The sequence below is a fragment of the Coregonus clupeaformis genome, chromosome 15 (genome assembly GCF_020615455.1).
Source record: "Coregonus clupeaformis isolate EN_2021a chromosome 15, ASM2061545v1, whole genome shotgun sequence".
In the NCBI taxonomy this organism is placed as follows: Eukaryota; Metazoa; Chordata; class Actinopteri; order Salmoniformes; family Salmonidae; genus Coregonus; species Coregonus clupeaformis.
This window is the reverse complement of record NC_059206.1, coordinates 48282536-48296268: the sequence shown is the minus strand read 5'-3', so window position 1 is coordinate 48296268 and position 13733 is coordinate 48282536.

Here is a 13733-nt window from a genome sequence, read left to right as displayed (position 1 = left end):
GCTATTCAATTGTTAGCTAATCATATGAAATCATATACCGGATACAGGTATATGCCGATAATATCAAATCAATTTACATGATTTATTGCATGCAGGCTACCGACCTGCAGCAGAATTCAATACCGCGCTTCCAATCTATTATAGAATTGCTGTCAGAGGTCATTTCAGTCATTGTACCCCAGTAGCCACGAGATAATGGACTCATCTGATCCATGTGTCTTAGAACTCGCATTGATTTACTGCTCCAGTTCCACCATCAGGGTTGTGTTAATTCGGACACACCATAGCAAAACATTTTGCAACAGAAAACGAGTGTTTCTTATTAAACAAGTTCAGATAGTCCCTCCCTGTTTCAGTCCATTTTATTACGTTTGGTATATAATGAACACAACCCATATTTCTGTTCTGCGTCTGATAGGCAGAGTATCTGAACCCTGTGTTGGGATGTCCATCTCTGTAAAGTGTTGATTGATACTTGACATGTAAACCCGCCATTGCTTCTGGTGGCTATTTTATAGAACCAGCCCTCGCAGTGTCACGAAAGGCATCCCAAAGGGCAACTTTGGGATCTAACAATAAACACATAGTTAAGTGACAACGGCAGCTGGTCCGTAGCAAAGACCCTGATACACAGACAAATCAATACTAGTAATGCTTGCTGAGCAGGATGAAGTGGTCCCTAGGCCAAGGTCCTTATCCACAAAGCATCTCAGAAAATGTCCTTGGGAATCCTGTTAAAACCTGTTTTAAGACAAAAGAATCCCAGCTCAGAGTAGGTTTTAAAATTATCTTCAGGCACTGCCCAGACAAACTCTGAGCCAGGAATAAAATCAACTCATACAAGTTTATCTCAGCTGGTAATCACGACAGTTTGCGGTACCGCAAAGGAAAGATGGTGATGACGCCAAGACGCTAATTTACATTGTTGCAAATAATGGGGAATAACCAATCACGATGAGGCATTGCCATTCGCCAGCTGTGAACTCTAGTTTATAGCACGCTTCAGACAACCACGGTGAAAGTGAAGAGGTCTTCATGGATCAACCTGTACCCGAATACCTGAGACCCGATCTGTGACCCGAGCGGGTCCAGATGCAGAATTCTCAATAATGTCACGGGTCTGGGTCAGATCTGATATGATTTTCACAGGTATGTGTCATTTTAACTGACTTGTCCGGAAGGACTCGTACAGTTCCAAATGCAACTGCAGCAGGAGAGAAAAATAGAGAGAAATTGAATAATTTACTGTATGCTGCTGCTCTTGCTTTTCGAGAGTGGCGTGTGTTACATGTAGCTTGTTGTTGGCCCATCATAAGTCATCAAAGCGGCAATAGGCTACAGCCTAAAAGTGAGGATATATCTAATCAATGGAAGATGGAATTAAAATGACGTAATTAAAAGTTAAAGGAGAAGGATAGGTTACAATGACCAAGAGCCAACAGGTAGGTTGCTACTTAATATTCTGAATGGAGTTATTTGTAACTGTGTAAGACGAGAAAGCACATGCTGCCTCAATTAGCCTAACTAGCTAGCTTAACTAGTTTCTCCCGGTTTGATGCAGTCAAGACAGGTACGACGTAATCATATTGCATGATAAATAACCTAGCTATGGCAGCTATCAGGGGTCATGCAAGATGGCGACGAGGGCGGCAGCATCCGTGTGAACTCTGAGACAGTTATCGAGTACCACATTGATTTTCATTGATTTATTGAACTGCAAACGTATTTCTATTACGAAACGAATGTAACAATATGTCTTTTGAACCAAAATCAATAAGATCTGCTTGATAGTTGAGACCCAAAAAGGAACTTTCTCTGTGCACCTGTTGGCTAGCCAGCCAAGTTCACTAGCTAGATAGCTAAGTTACTGCCTTTGCTATAAAAAAGTTAGCTAATTGTTTAGCTAGCTGGCGAGTGATGGGACTGCAAAGGCCATGACTATGTTTACACAACTGTCTTTGAAAATGAAGAATCTCCATTATAAACATAGAGGAGCTTGCCTTATTATAGGAGGTGACTTTAATGAAGCACCAGATGACTTATGGGATCATTTGCCACCAAAAACAACAACCAACAACCAAGATTCAAGGCTACCTCATTTATCTGTGACCAGTTGTTGGTATCAGGCTTTGAACACTAATGGAAAAGACTTCACTTGGAGCAATGCTAACTGAACTTTTGGTTTGCAGTTCAGAAATCTCACACCGTGGAGCACCTTTATCTGATCATCAGATGATAGCCCTTAGTGTTGTTGGTTCTAAAGAAAAGAGTAACAATATTCGTGGTTACTGGAAATTGGCGCCGGAGGGGATGGCTACTGATTTACAGGCTTCTAACAAACTGTGGTATTTTGTTAGTTCACATTGTTTGTAACTTATTTTGTACATAAAGTTGCTGCTTCCATCTCTTATGACCGGTTCTATTGGCCAACGTGCAATCAGTGGAAAACAAACTTAATGATCTACGGTCGAGACTATCCTACCAACGGGACATAAAAAACGGTAATATCTTATGTTTCACCGAGTCGTGGCTGAACGGCGACACGGATATAGAGCTGGCTGGGTTTTCTGTGCATCGGCAGGACAGAGCAGCTACGTCTGGTAAGACGAGGGGTGGGGGTGTGTGTCTGTTTGCCAATAACAGCTGGTGCGCAATATCTAATATTAAAGAAGTCTCGAGGTATTGTTCGCCTGAGGTAGAGTCCCTCATGATAAGATGTAGACAACACTATCTACCAAGAGAGTTCTCATCTATATTAATCGTAGCTGTCTATTTACCACCACAAACCGATGCTGGCACTAAGACCGCACAAACTGTATAAGGCCATAAGCAAACAAGAAAATGCTCACCCACCTGGATAAAAGGAACACCTATGTGAGAATGCTGTTCATTGACTACAGCTCAGTGTTCAATACCATAGTGCCCACAAAGCTCATCACTAAGCTAAGGTCCCTGGGACAAAACACCTCCATCTGCAACTCGATCCTGGACTTCCTGACAGGCCGCCCCCAAGTGGTAAGGGTAGGCAACAACACATCTGCCACGCTGAAAATTCCAGAAAATGATGTCATGGCTTTAGAAGCTTCTGATAGGCTAATTGACATCATTCAAGTCAATTGGAAGTGTAGCTGTGGATGTATTTCAAGGCCTATTTTCAAACTCAGTGCCTCTTTGCTTGACATCATGCGAAAATGTAACACTATGGGACCACGCAGCCGTCATACCGCTCAGGAAGGAGACGCGTTCTGTCTCCTACAGATCAACGTACTTTGGTGCGAAAAGTGCAAATCAATCCCAGAACAACAGCAAAGGACCTTGTGAAGATGGAAACAGGTACAAAAGTGTCTATATCCTCAGTAAAACGAGTCTGGTACACTTCACAAAATAGATGGCATCATGAGGAAGGAAAATTATGTGGATATATTGAAGCAACATCTCAAGACATCAGTCAGGAAGTTAAAGCTTGGTCGCAAATGGGTCTTCCGAATGGACAATGACCACAAGCATAGTTCCAAAGTTGTGGCAAAATGGCTTAAGGACAACACAGTCAAGGTATTGGAGTGGCCATCACAAAGTCCTGACCTCAATCCTATAGAAAATGTGTGGGCAGAACTGAAAAAGCATGTGCGAGCAAGGAGGCCTACAAACCTGATTCAGTTACACCAGCTCTCTCAGGAGGAATGGGCCAAAATTCACCCAACTTATTGTGGGAAGCTTGTGGAAGGCTACCCGAAACTTTTGACCCAAGTTAAACAATTTAAAGTGTATGTAAACTTCTGACCCACTGGGAATGTGATGAATGTGATGAAAGAAATAAAAACTGAAATAAATCATTCTTTCTACTATTATTCTGACATTTCACATTCTTAAAATAAAGTGGTGATCCTAATTGACCTAAGACAGGGAATTTTTACTAGGATTAAACGTCAGTAATTGTGAAAAACTGAGTTTAAATGTATTTGGCTAAGGTCTATGTAAACTTCTGACTTCAACTGTAAATAAAGTCCACATGTGTGCAATCTAAGTGTCACATGATCTCAGTATATATACACCTGTTCTGAAAGGCCCTAGAGTCTGCAACACCACTAAGCAAAGGGCACCACCAAGCAAGCGGCACCATGAAGACCAAGGAGCTCTCCAAACAGGTCAGGGACAAAGTTGTGGAGAAGTACATATCAGGGTTGGGTTATAAAACAATATCCGATACTTTGAACTTCCCACGGAGCACCATTAAATCCATTATTAAAAAATTGAAAGAATATGGCACCACAACAAACCTGCCAAGAGAGGGCCGCCCACCAAAACTCACGGACCAGGTAAGGAGGGCATTAATCAGAGAGGCAACAAAGAGACCAAAGATAACCCTGAAGGAGCTGAAAAGCTCCACAGTGGAGATTTTAGTATCTGTCCATAGGACCACTTTAAGCCATACACTCCACAGAGCTGGGCTTTACGGAAGTGAGGCCAGAAAAAAGCAATTTCTTAAAGAAAAAAATTATTAAACACGTTTGTGGGAGACTCCCCAGACATATGGATGAAGGTGCTCTGGTCAGATGAGACTAAAATTTAGCTTTTTGGCCATCAAGGAAAACGCTATGTCTGGCGCAAACCCAACACCTATCATCACCCCGAGAACACCATCTCCACAGTGAAGCATGGTGGTGGCATCATCATGCTGTGGGGATGTTTTTCATTGGCAGGGACTGGTAAACTGGTCAGAATTGAAGGAATGGTGGAATGGCGCTAAATACAGGGAAATTCTTGAGGGAAACCTGTTTCAGTCTTCCAGAGATGTGAGACTGGAAAGGAGGTTCACCTTCCAGCAGGACAATGACCCTAAGCATACTGCTAAATCAACACTTGAGTGGTTTAAGGGGAAACATTTAAATGTATCGGAATGGCCTAGTCAAAGCACAGACCTCAATCCAATTGAGAATCTGTGGTATGACTTAAAGATTGCTGTACACCAGCGGAACCCATCCAACTTGAAGGAGCTGGAGCAGTTTTTCCTTGAAGAATGGGCAAAGATCCCAGTGGCTAGATGTGCCAAGCTTATAGAGACATACCCCAAGAGACTTGCAGCTGTAATTGCTGCAAAAGGTGGCTCTACAAAGTATTGACTTTGGGGGGGGGGTGAATAGGTATGCACGCTGAAGTTTTCTGTTTTTTTGTCTTATTTCTTGTTTGTTTCACAATAAAAAAGATTTTGCATCTTCAAAGTGGTAGGCATGTAGTGTAAATCAAATGATACAAACTCCCCAAAAATCTATTTTAATTCCAGGTTGTAAGGCAACATAATTGGAAAAATGCCAAGGGGGGTGAATACTTTCACAAGCCACTGTAGAAATATCAAAACATTATTTTAACAACTCCAAAGCAATTGCATGTGGCGCGTGAACCACTGACTAGCTGCATTTTTCTATTATCAAGACACCTGCTGGCAACTCTTAACTGGTTAGGACATATTTTTATCCATAAGAGTAGGAGTAAAATGTCTCAGAGACGGTTTGTGGATACAGGCCCAGTTCTTACATTTCCTCCCCAACTGGTTATAGTTAGGATTTGGGGAGGGTAAACTGATCTTAGATCAGTGCATAAAGCCAGTGCTTGGTCGATTTGTTTAGGCACAAAACAGAGTGAAACGGGGAGGTTTTCTACCTGAACTTCCAAAATAAGAAACACATGTTCCGCGTTCAGTCAGTCAACTTCGGTACAACACACTATGGAGAGTCACATTCTCGCGACTTCGGTTGAAGGATCTACAATCACGCCTGACAAGGCCAATGAAATCCGCTCCTCACTGAAAGCCCCACCTTCCACAGGTGATAAGCATGAGGCTTAGATGAATTTATTCAATTATTCCGCTCTTCATCTTGGTGTGAAGTGGAATGATTCACACTACTAAAACAAACAATTGGATCCCGAGACTGTCTTTCATTGTGCCAACTAAACTGTCCCTTTGTGGTAGAGCATGCTCACCCCCTGGATGTTATGTGCTGTAGTTTGTATGGTTCTCATAAATTTCCTAATCACGAACAATTAGTTATTATTTGAATTGATTGGCCTGGCTATAGCAATAAGTAAGATGGCTAACGCGACCGAAACGACGAAGGCTAACATGTTCGGGTTCGCAACCATGTCCCAATGAATTAAAAGATACTCATGTTTGTTGTCTTGTAAGTCTCAGTGCATGCTCAGACTGCCCTCGCACAAATCAGTTAGTGTGTGAGACTAGGGGACCGCTGGCACCCTACTAGTCCGCGGCGAAGGTTCTCTTGACAATCGTGTAGCATTCTTTAGGGGGCTTGGTGTTTCCGATAGTGACTTCCTCTCCCGGGTGCCCCTACCTCAGCTGGGTCTGAGTTGCGAGACACGGAGATGGATCGGGTTGTTGGTCAGGTCGAATGTTTCCTGGCTCCTGTGTGCTCTGTCGCCAGTTACGGGAGGCTACACGTAGGTTCTGTGGGTATCCCCACGCCGCCTGTGTCTGCATTGGTTAAGAACCGCTTTCCTCTCTTCCCAGTAGCGTCCGAGTCTCACCTCGGTGGTCCAGTCCTACATGGACATTCGAGGCCAGGCTAGCTAACAAGCGCTGCATAGCGTGCTAGCCACGTTAGCTACCTTGCCGAGGCGAGCTAGCTACTGCTAGCTATTCCGGCTTCCTAACGGTGGAATTGCTTGGGTAGCTCTCTTGTTTAGTATACATAACTAGCGTTAAGTCGCTTTGTTATTCTAAACGGACCGTGCTGCGGTCAAAGAGGCTAGCAGGCCCCTCCAATGAGGAAGCAGACTCCGGGCACATGGCTCGGGTAACCCCTGGAGCGAGGGGCCTTAGTACAGGTCTGAGCGACCGGTGATCCCCTCCACAAAAACATTATTGTGACGTCAGTGCCCCCACATTTGGTTACGGCCAAACGGGGTGCTACGTTAGCCATTGCCGGAGCCCCCTGTGTCCATAAGAGGCCGGCTTCATCCAGGCTATACAGTCTCACGGAAGCACAACTTAGTTTAGAAGCTTGTCATTTCTTAAAGCTCTCTCTGTTAACCCGCGTTCACGGTGTTCAAGGGGTATATCAATCTCCCAAGGGTGAGAGTAATAAGTTGGGCGATTCGCTCTCAGTCCACAAGGGGGCACTCCTCCCCATAGGTGGTTCATTACTGGGATTCATTGCTGATTCCTGCCTGTAGCTCACTAGTCCCTATGACGTGCTTAGTGATACAGGTTATGGGTTCTATAGGCGATTGGTTTCATTGCTGGAAATTCAATTCAATTACGAGTCGCTGTGGAATAAATAAATTAATTACATATTATGCTGTTTAATTAGACATACTATGCTGTTTTTTACTTAGAGAATTGTCCATTGCTTGATGCTAGTGTTTTTTAACTGATATAAACTTGTCTTGTGTGACTTAGTCATAAATCTGAGCGTACAGATTTATGAGCCGCTTGTGTGCGACCGCAGTACGTGACCTCCTGTGTTTACGATCGGCAGGAATTTAGCTATGTGGGAAGTGTAGGGAGGAACAGAGAATGGTGGCGATATCAGCTATCTTGATCTACACAGATGAGCTAAATTACTTTTTACAACTCTGCTGCCAGGGCCTGTTTCTGCACATCTGCTACCTGTTCGTTGAGCTTTCAACTCAGAACTATTCTTAGTAATTGTTGATTGCTTCATTTTTGCAAATCTTATAATAAAGTTGTTGTTTGAAAGAATCTGCAGTCTCTCTTCCTATAGAATTTCTATGACATCGCCCCTGTCTGTTACCGTTTTTCAGAGCTGTCTGTCCCTTTTCCAGCTGGGTTACAAGGTGCTGTGGCATCCGGTACCTATTACTGGTGGGTATGATAACCTCAATGATCGCGGTTTTCCCCTGGGTCTATTTTTAATGCATGTGGTCCAGCGCTGGGTGCCAGTCGGTTACCAGGACGCATCTTACCACCTAAATCAAGTGAGGCTCGTTGTGACAGGGGGCCAAGGGGCACTGCCAATCGGGGTACATCTCTGATTGCCGGAGCCCCTGAACCCAGAAAGGACCGGGCTTCGGGTAGCCCTTAAGAGAAAATATTGCAGTCAGAGTGCAGTATAACTGCAGTACACTGTAGTATAACTGTGCAAATACTGCGTCCAAAATAGCACTTTTTTTTAACTTCAGTAATTTTGCAGTGTAACTGCAGTTACAGTGCAGTTCAACTGCAGTACACTGCAGTTAATCTGCAATTACTGCGTCCAAAATACCACAGTCGACTGCAGTTACTGCACTTTTACTGCAGTTTCAAAACTGCAATCTTTTTTTGTAAGAGAAACCTTGGCGCATAAACACACTTGTGTCAACCCAAAGTTCCACAGTGTTCACGGCTGTCAAAATGGTTGCGTCTCCCACATGTGGGTGCAATGAAAAATAACCAATCTCTCCCAGTCCACAAGTTGGCGTCGCACCCCTTCAGATGGGACCTGATGGGAGGCTCGCTGTCTGCTCCAACCAATGGCGCTCCTGTGAACAGTGACGTCGGGGTACAGGCTACAATTTGTTGCGCGTCCCCCACTCTCCTGCGGCTTCATCACGTTGACTGTTCGCGAGGCCTCAGCGCCCATTTTGAGGGAGGGAATATCCTCCCTTCTCCAGACGCGGGCAATCCAAGTGGTTTCTATGTTGGATCCAGGATGGCTGGCCGGTATTTCCTGGTTCCGGAAAGGAGTCGGGACTTTACACCCCATTCCAGACTTATGTGTCCTCAGCAAGCATCTCAGACCTCGCACATTCAAAATGCTCACAAACCAGCGACTGTTTCGGTTCGTGCGTCCCGGTGATTGGTTCACCACCATTGACCTAAAGGATGCATACTTTCACGTGCCCCAGTCACAGAAAGATTCTGAGGTTCATTACGAGGTGATAGCGTACAAGTTTTTGGTCCTCCCGTTCGGCTTGTCCCGCTCGCCTCGCATCTATTCAAAGGTGGTGGGCCAAGGGCTGGGGGTGTTGGCCTATCTGGAGGATTGGCTGATAGCAGCAGAGTCAAGGGAACAAGCAGTGTTATACACATCCAGGCTGGTGTCCCATTTTCAGTCTTTAAGTTTTATTGTAAACCAGAAAAAGAGCTTTCCAACCCCATTGCAGTGCATTCCATTCTTGGGTCTCAAGTTAGACTCATACGTAAAATGCGCTTTCCTATCTCCAGAGAGGTTGTACGGGTTCAAGCTATGCTTGGCCCAATTTCGGTTGGGGCGCACAGTACGTTTTTGCCAGCTCCTGCGCCTACTGGGGATGATGGCATCTATGATAGTGGTCATTCTCCTGGGACTATTATTGATGCGGATATTCCAGCGCTGGGTGCTAGCCACGTGCTTGGATGCATCTCGCCACCTAAACCGGCCGATTCGGGCACTGAGCCAGTGGAGGGATGCCTGGCTACTGTCGCAAGGGGTTCTCATGTAGCAGGTGTTGTTCCGTATTATGGTCACGAAAGACGCATCCCCCCAAGGGTGGGGCGAGCTGTGCGAGGGTTACTCAGTATGGACGGTGTCACAGGGTGCTTGGCATATAAATTATCTGGAACTTCTGACGATGTACCTGGCGCTCAGGCACCTACTCCCGCTCAGGCACCTCCTTCTTTTTCTTGATGAGGGACCCAAGTGCTTGCCTGGCTACCCAAACTCCTTGCTCCGGCCAAACGCTACGCCACACCCACGGACAAGTGTTTATTCTCCGCAATGTGTCTGGATCTGAGTACCTCCCCGACGATTTCTATAACGCAAACCCATTCTAACCGTTCTGATTGGTCCCAGAAACTAATGGGTTGGGCCAGAGCCAGAACACACGTGGATAAAAAATTTGTAATTGGCTTTGATACTCTGATTAGTTAGAGTTGATCCAATCGCTGATGACTTTGTTTTGTACAAATCCCTAATTTTGATGTTACCACAAACGACTTCAATGATGACAGTCTCAGACTGAAGTATGTAGCGAATGATAGAGCAGCGGAAGAATTCAGTTTGGGTCGTCAGGCAACCAGAGTGCCTCGTTGGGAACGGACGCTCTGGTGCACCAGTGGCCCATCCTTTACGTGTTTCCGCCAGTGGTTCTGATTCAGCCCACGTTGGTGAGGGTGCACTGGGAGGGATATCATTTGCCTTTTAGGCGAGGACCCGCAGGGACCTGTTGTCCCAGGTGCACTGGCAGGTTTGGCATACAAGGCCGGAGATTTGGGCATCAACTCCGAATGTTATTGCTACCATTCAATTCACAATGCATATAAGTGGCTGTATGTGAATAAGTGGCAAGTATTTTAGCTCTGGTGCCAAGATAAAGGGCTGGTTCCTTTTCAGTTCTCTGTGAGGGACATCCTTATATTCCTACAGGAGCTTTTCGAGCAGGGGTGGGCATTCCCCACTTTAAAAGTGTACATGGCCGCTATCCTAGCATATCATGTGAGAATTGACAGAGCCACACCAGGGGCCACCCCCTGGTTGTGCGGTTCCTGAAAGGTGTACGTCATCTCAGACCGGTCCTAAAACCTATTGCGCCCATACGGGATTTCGTGCTGGTTTTGGAAGCACTGTGTGTGGCCCTACTTTGAGCTTCTGGAGTCGGTGGATCTGAAGATCCTCTCCTACAAAACCTCCCTGCTCATGGCTTTAGCCTCGGCTAAATGTGTTGGGGACCTCCACACGTTATCCGTGAACCCTTCCTGTACACAGTTCACCCCAGGTGACTCTAAGGTGACGTTGCGTCCAAATGCAGCCTTTGCACCGAAAGTCATGGCTATGTCCTACAGGTCCTTAGCTTTGAGCTATTTCCCTTTTCGTCTCCTCCTTTTGCTTCTGAAGAGCAACAGAGGTTCCATGCCCTGTGTCCGGTGCAAGCTTTACGCACGTACATTGAACGGCCCCAGTGTATCTGGTTATGTGACCAGCTTTTTGTCTGTTTTGCTAATCTAGCTCACGACAGGGCACTCTCTAAGCAGCATCTCCCATTGGATTGTGGAGGCTATCTCCCTGGCATAAAGCAGCAAGGGGCAAGGGTTACCTAGCGGTGTACGCGGCCACTCCACCAGGGGTCTGGCAACGTCTTGGGTGTTGTTCAAAGGGTTGACTGTAGGAGATAATTGTGTTGCGGCGAGTTGGGCATCACCACACACTTGTGAGGTTTTATCGCTTGGATGTCACTGCCTCCAGTGTAGCCCACATTGTGCTTACGGCTGGAACAGGGGAAAGTCACTAGGTAGCGCGCCTTGTGCCCAGTACCCAGTCTGCCGCATCTGGTGGGGTCAGGTCTGGCTTGGGCCGTTTTATTTAGTTTCCGTTGGGGTCGGCTTGGAGCATGATTATACACTAAATGTACAAAACATTAGGAACACCTTCCTAATATTGAGTTGCACACCCTTTTGCCCTCTATAATTCTCACATTTAAGTCATTTAGCATACGCTCTTATCCAGAGCAACTTACAGTTAGTGCATTCATTTTAAGATAGCTAGGTGGGACAACCCCATATCACAGGCATAGTAAGTACACTTTTCCTCAAGGGCCAAGAAACCAGAGGTGGCAGAACAGAGTGCTCGGGTTGGGGTGTAGGGTTTGAGCATAGCCTGAAGGTAGGCAGGGGCAGTTCCTCTTGCTGCTGCGTTCTGAATAAGTTGCAGGGGTTTCATGGCACAAGAGGGGAGCACAGCCAACAGCGAGTTGCAGTATTCCAGACTGGAGATGACAAGTGCCTGGATTAGGACCTGCGCCACTTCCTGTTTGAGGTAGGGTCGTACTCTATGGATGTTGTAGAGCATAAACCTACAGGTATGAGTCACTGCTTTGATGTTTGCAGAGAACGACAGGGTGTTGTCAAAGGTCATGCCGAGATTATTTAAACACTGCGAGGGCGACACTCTGGAGTTTGAGCGGGCAGGCCTTCCCCCGGAGGAAGAGCAGCTCTGTCTTGTCGAGGTTGAGCTTGAGGTGGTGGGCCGACATCCAAGCTGAGATATCTGCCAGGCACGCAGAGATGAAGGGGGGAAGGAGAAAAATAGTTGAGTGTCATCCACATAGCAATGATAGGAGAGACCACGTGAGGATATGACAGAGCCGAGTGACTTGGTGTATAGAGAGAAGAGGAGAGGGCATAGAACCGAGCCCTGGGGGACACCAGTAGTGAGAGTATGTGGTGCAGACACATATCCTTTCCACATCACCTGGAGTGTGCAGAGCCTGAGACGCCCAGCCCTGAGAGGGTGGAGAGGAGGATCTGATGGTTCACGGTGTCAAAGGCAGCAGATAGATCTAGAAGGATGAGAACAGAGTTTCGGTTGAGTGACCCGTCTTGAAGCCTGACTGGTTAGGGTCAAGAAGATCATTCTGAGAGATAACGAGAAAGTTGATCAGAGACAGCATGCTCAAGTGTTTTGGAAAGAAAAGAAAGAAGGGATACAGGTCTATAGTTTTTGACGTCAGATGAGTCGAGTGTTGGTTTCTTGAAGAGTGACTCGGGCCATTTTGACGCAGCCAGTGGTCATGGATGAGTTGTTGAGGGAAGTGAGGAATGGTAGAAGGTCTCCAGAGATTATCTGGAGAAGAGAGGAGGGGATGGGGTCGAGCGGGCAGGCTGTCGGGCGGCCAGACCTCACTAGTCACAGTATTTCATCTGGAGAGAGAGGGGAGAAAGAGGTCAAGGCGTAGTGTAGTTCTGTGTGAGTGGGACTAGTGGAATCAATAGGTTAAATGAATGAGGAGCGGATGTCGTCCACCTTCTTTTTAAAGTGGTTGACAAAGTCGTCCGCAGATAGGGAGGAGGGAGGGGTGTAGGATTAAGGAGGGAGGAGAAGGGGGAAAAGAGTTTCCTAGGGTTAGAGGCAGAAGCTTGACATTTTGTGATAGAAAGTGGCTTTAGCAGCGGATACAGAGGAAGAGAAGGTAGAGAGGAGGAGTTTTCCTCAGCCCTGTTCTGTAAGCTCGCCATGAGTCACTCAGTCACGGAGCAGGAGGGGAGGGGAGGGCCAAGCCGGCTGGGAATGCGAATCATAGGATGCGGAAAGGGAGGAGAGTAGGGTCGAAGAGGCAGAATCAGGAGACAGGAGGGAGAAGGATTTAGTAGAAGGGAGAGGTGATAGGATAGAAGAGGAGAGAGTAATGGGAGAGAGAGCGAAGATTGCGATGATGCATGACCATCTGGGTAGGGGTGGAGTGGCTAGGGTTGGAGGAAAGGGAGACAAAGTAGTGATCAGAGACCTGGAGGGGGTTGCAGTGAGATTAGTAGGCGAACAACCTCTAGTAAAGATGAGGTTAAGCGTATTGCCTGCCTTGTGAGGTGGAGGGCATTGGGAAAGGGTGAGGTCAAAAGAGGCAAGGAGGGGAAAGAGAGTTGGAAAGAAATTAATCGAAGGCAGACGTCGGGAGGATGAAGTCGCCCAGTATGAAACGCGGTGAGCCATCATCAGATAAAGAGAGAGCAGCTGGAGAAGCAGTGTTCTCTGGGGTGATGCATGTCTCCGTCAGGGCCAAAAAGTCAAGGGACTGAAGGGCAGCAGAGGCTGAAATGAACTTGGCATTCTTGACCGCAGATCGGAAGTTCCAAACACTGCCAGAGACCCAGAATTCCACATGGGTGGTGTGTGCAAGGGAACACTAAATTAGAAGGGTTGCAGCTAAGGGGTGGGGAGCGTCTGTAACGCCTACAGGGAGAGGAGCGAACAGGTATAGAAAGCACACACATAGTTGCCAGAGCTACAAAAGAGCTCCTCCGGAGT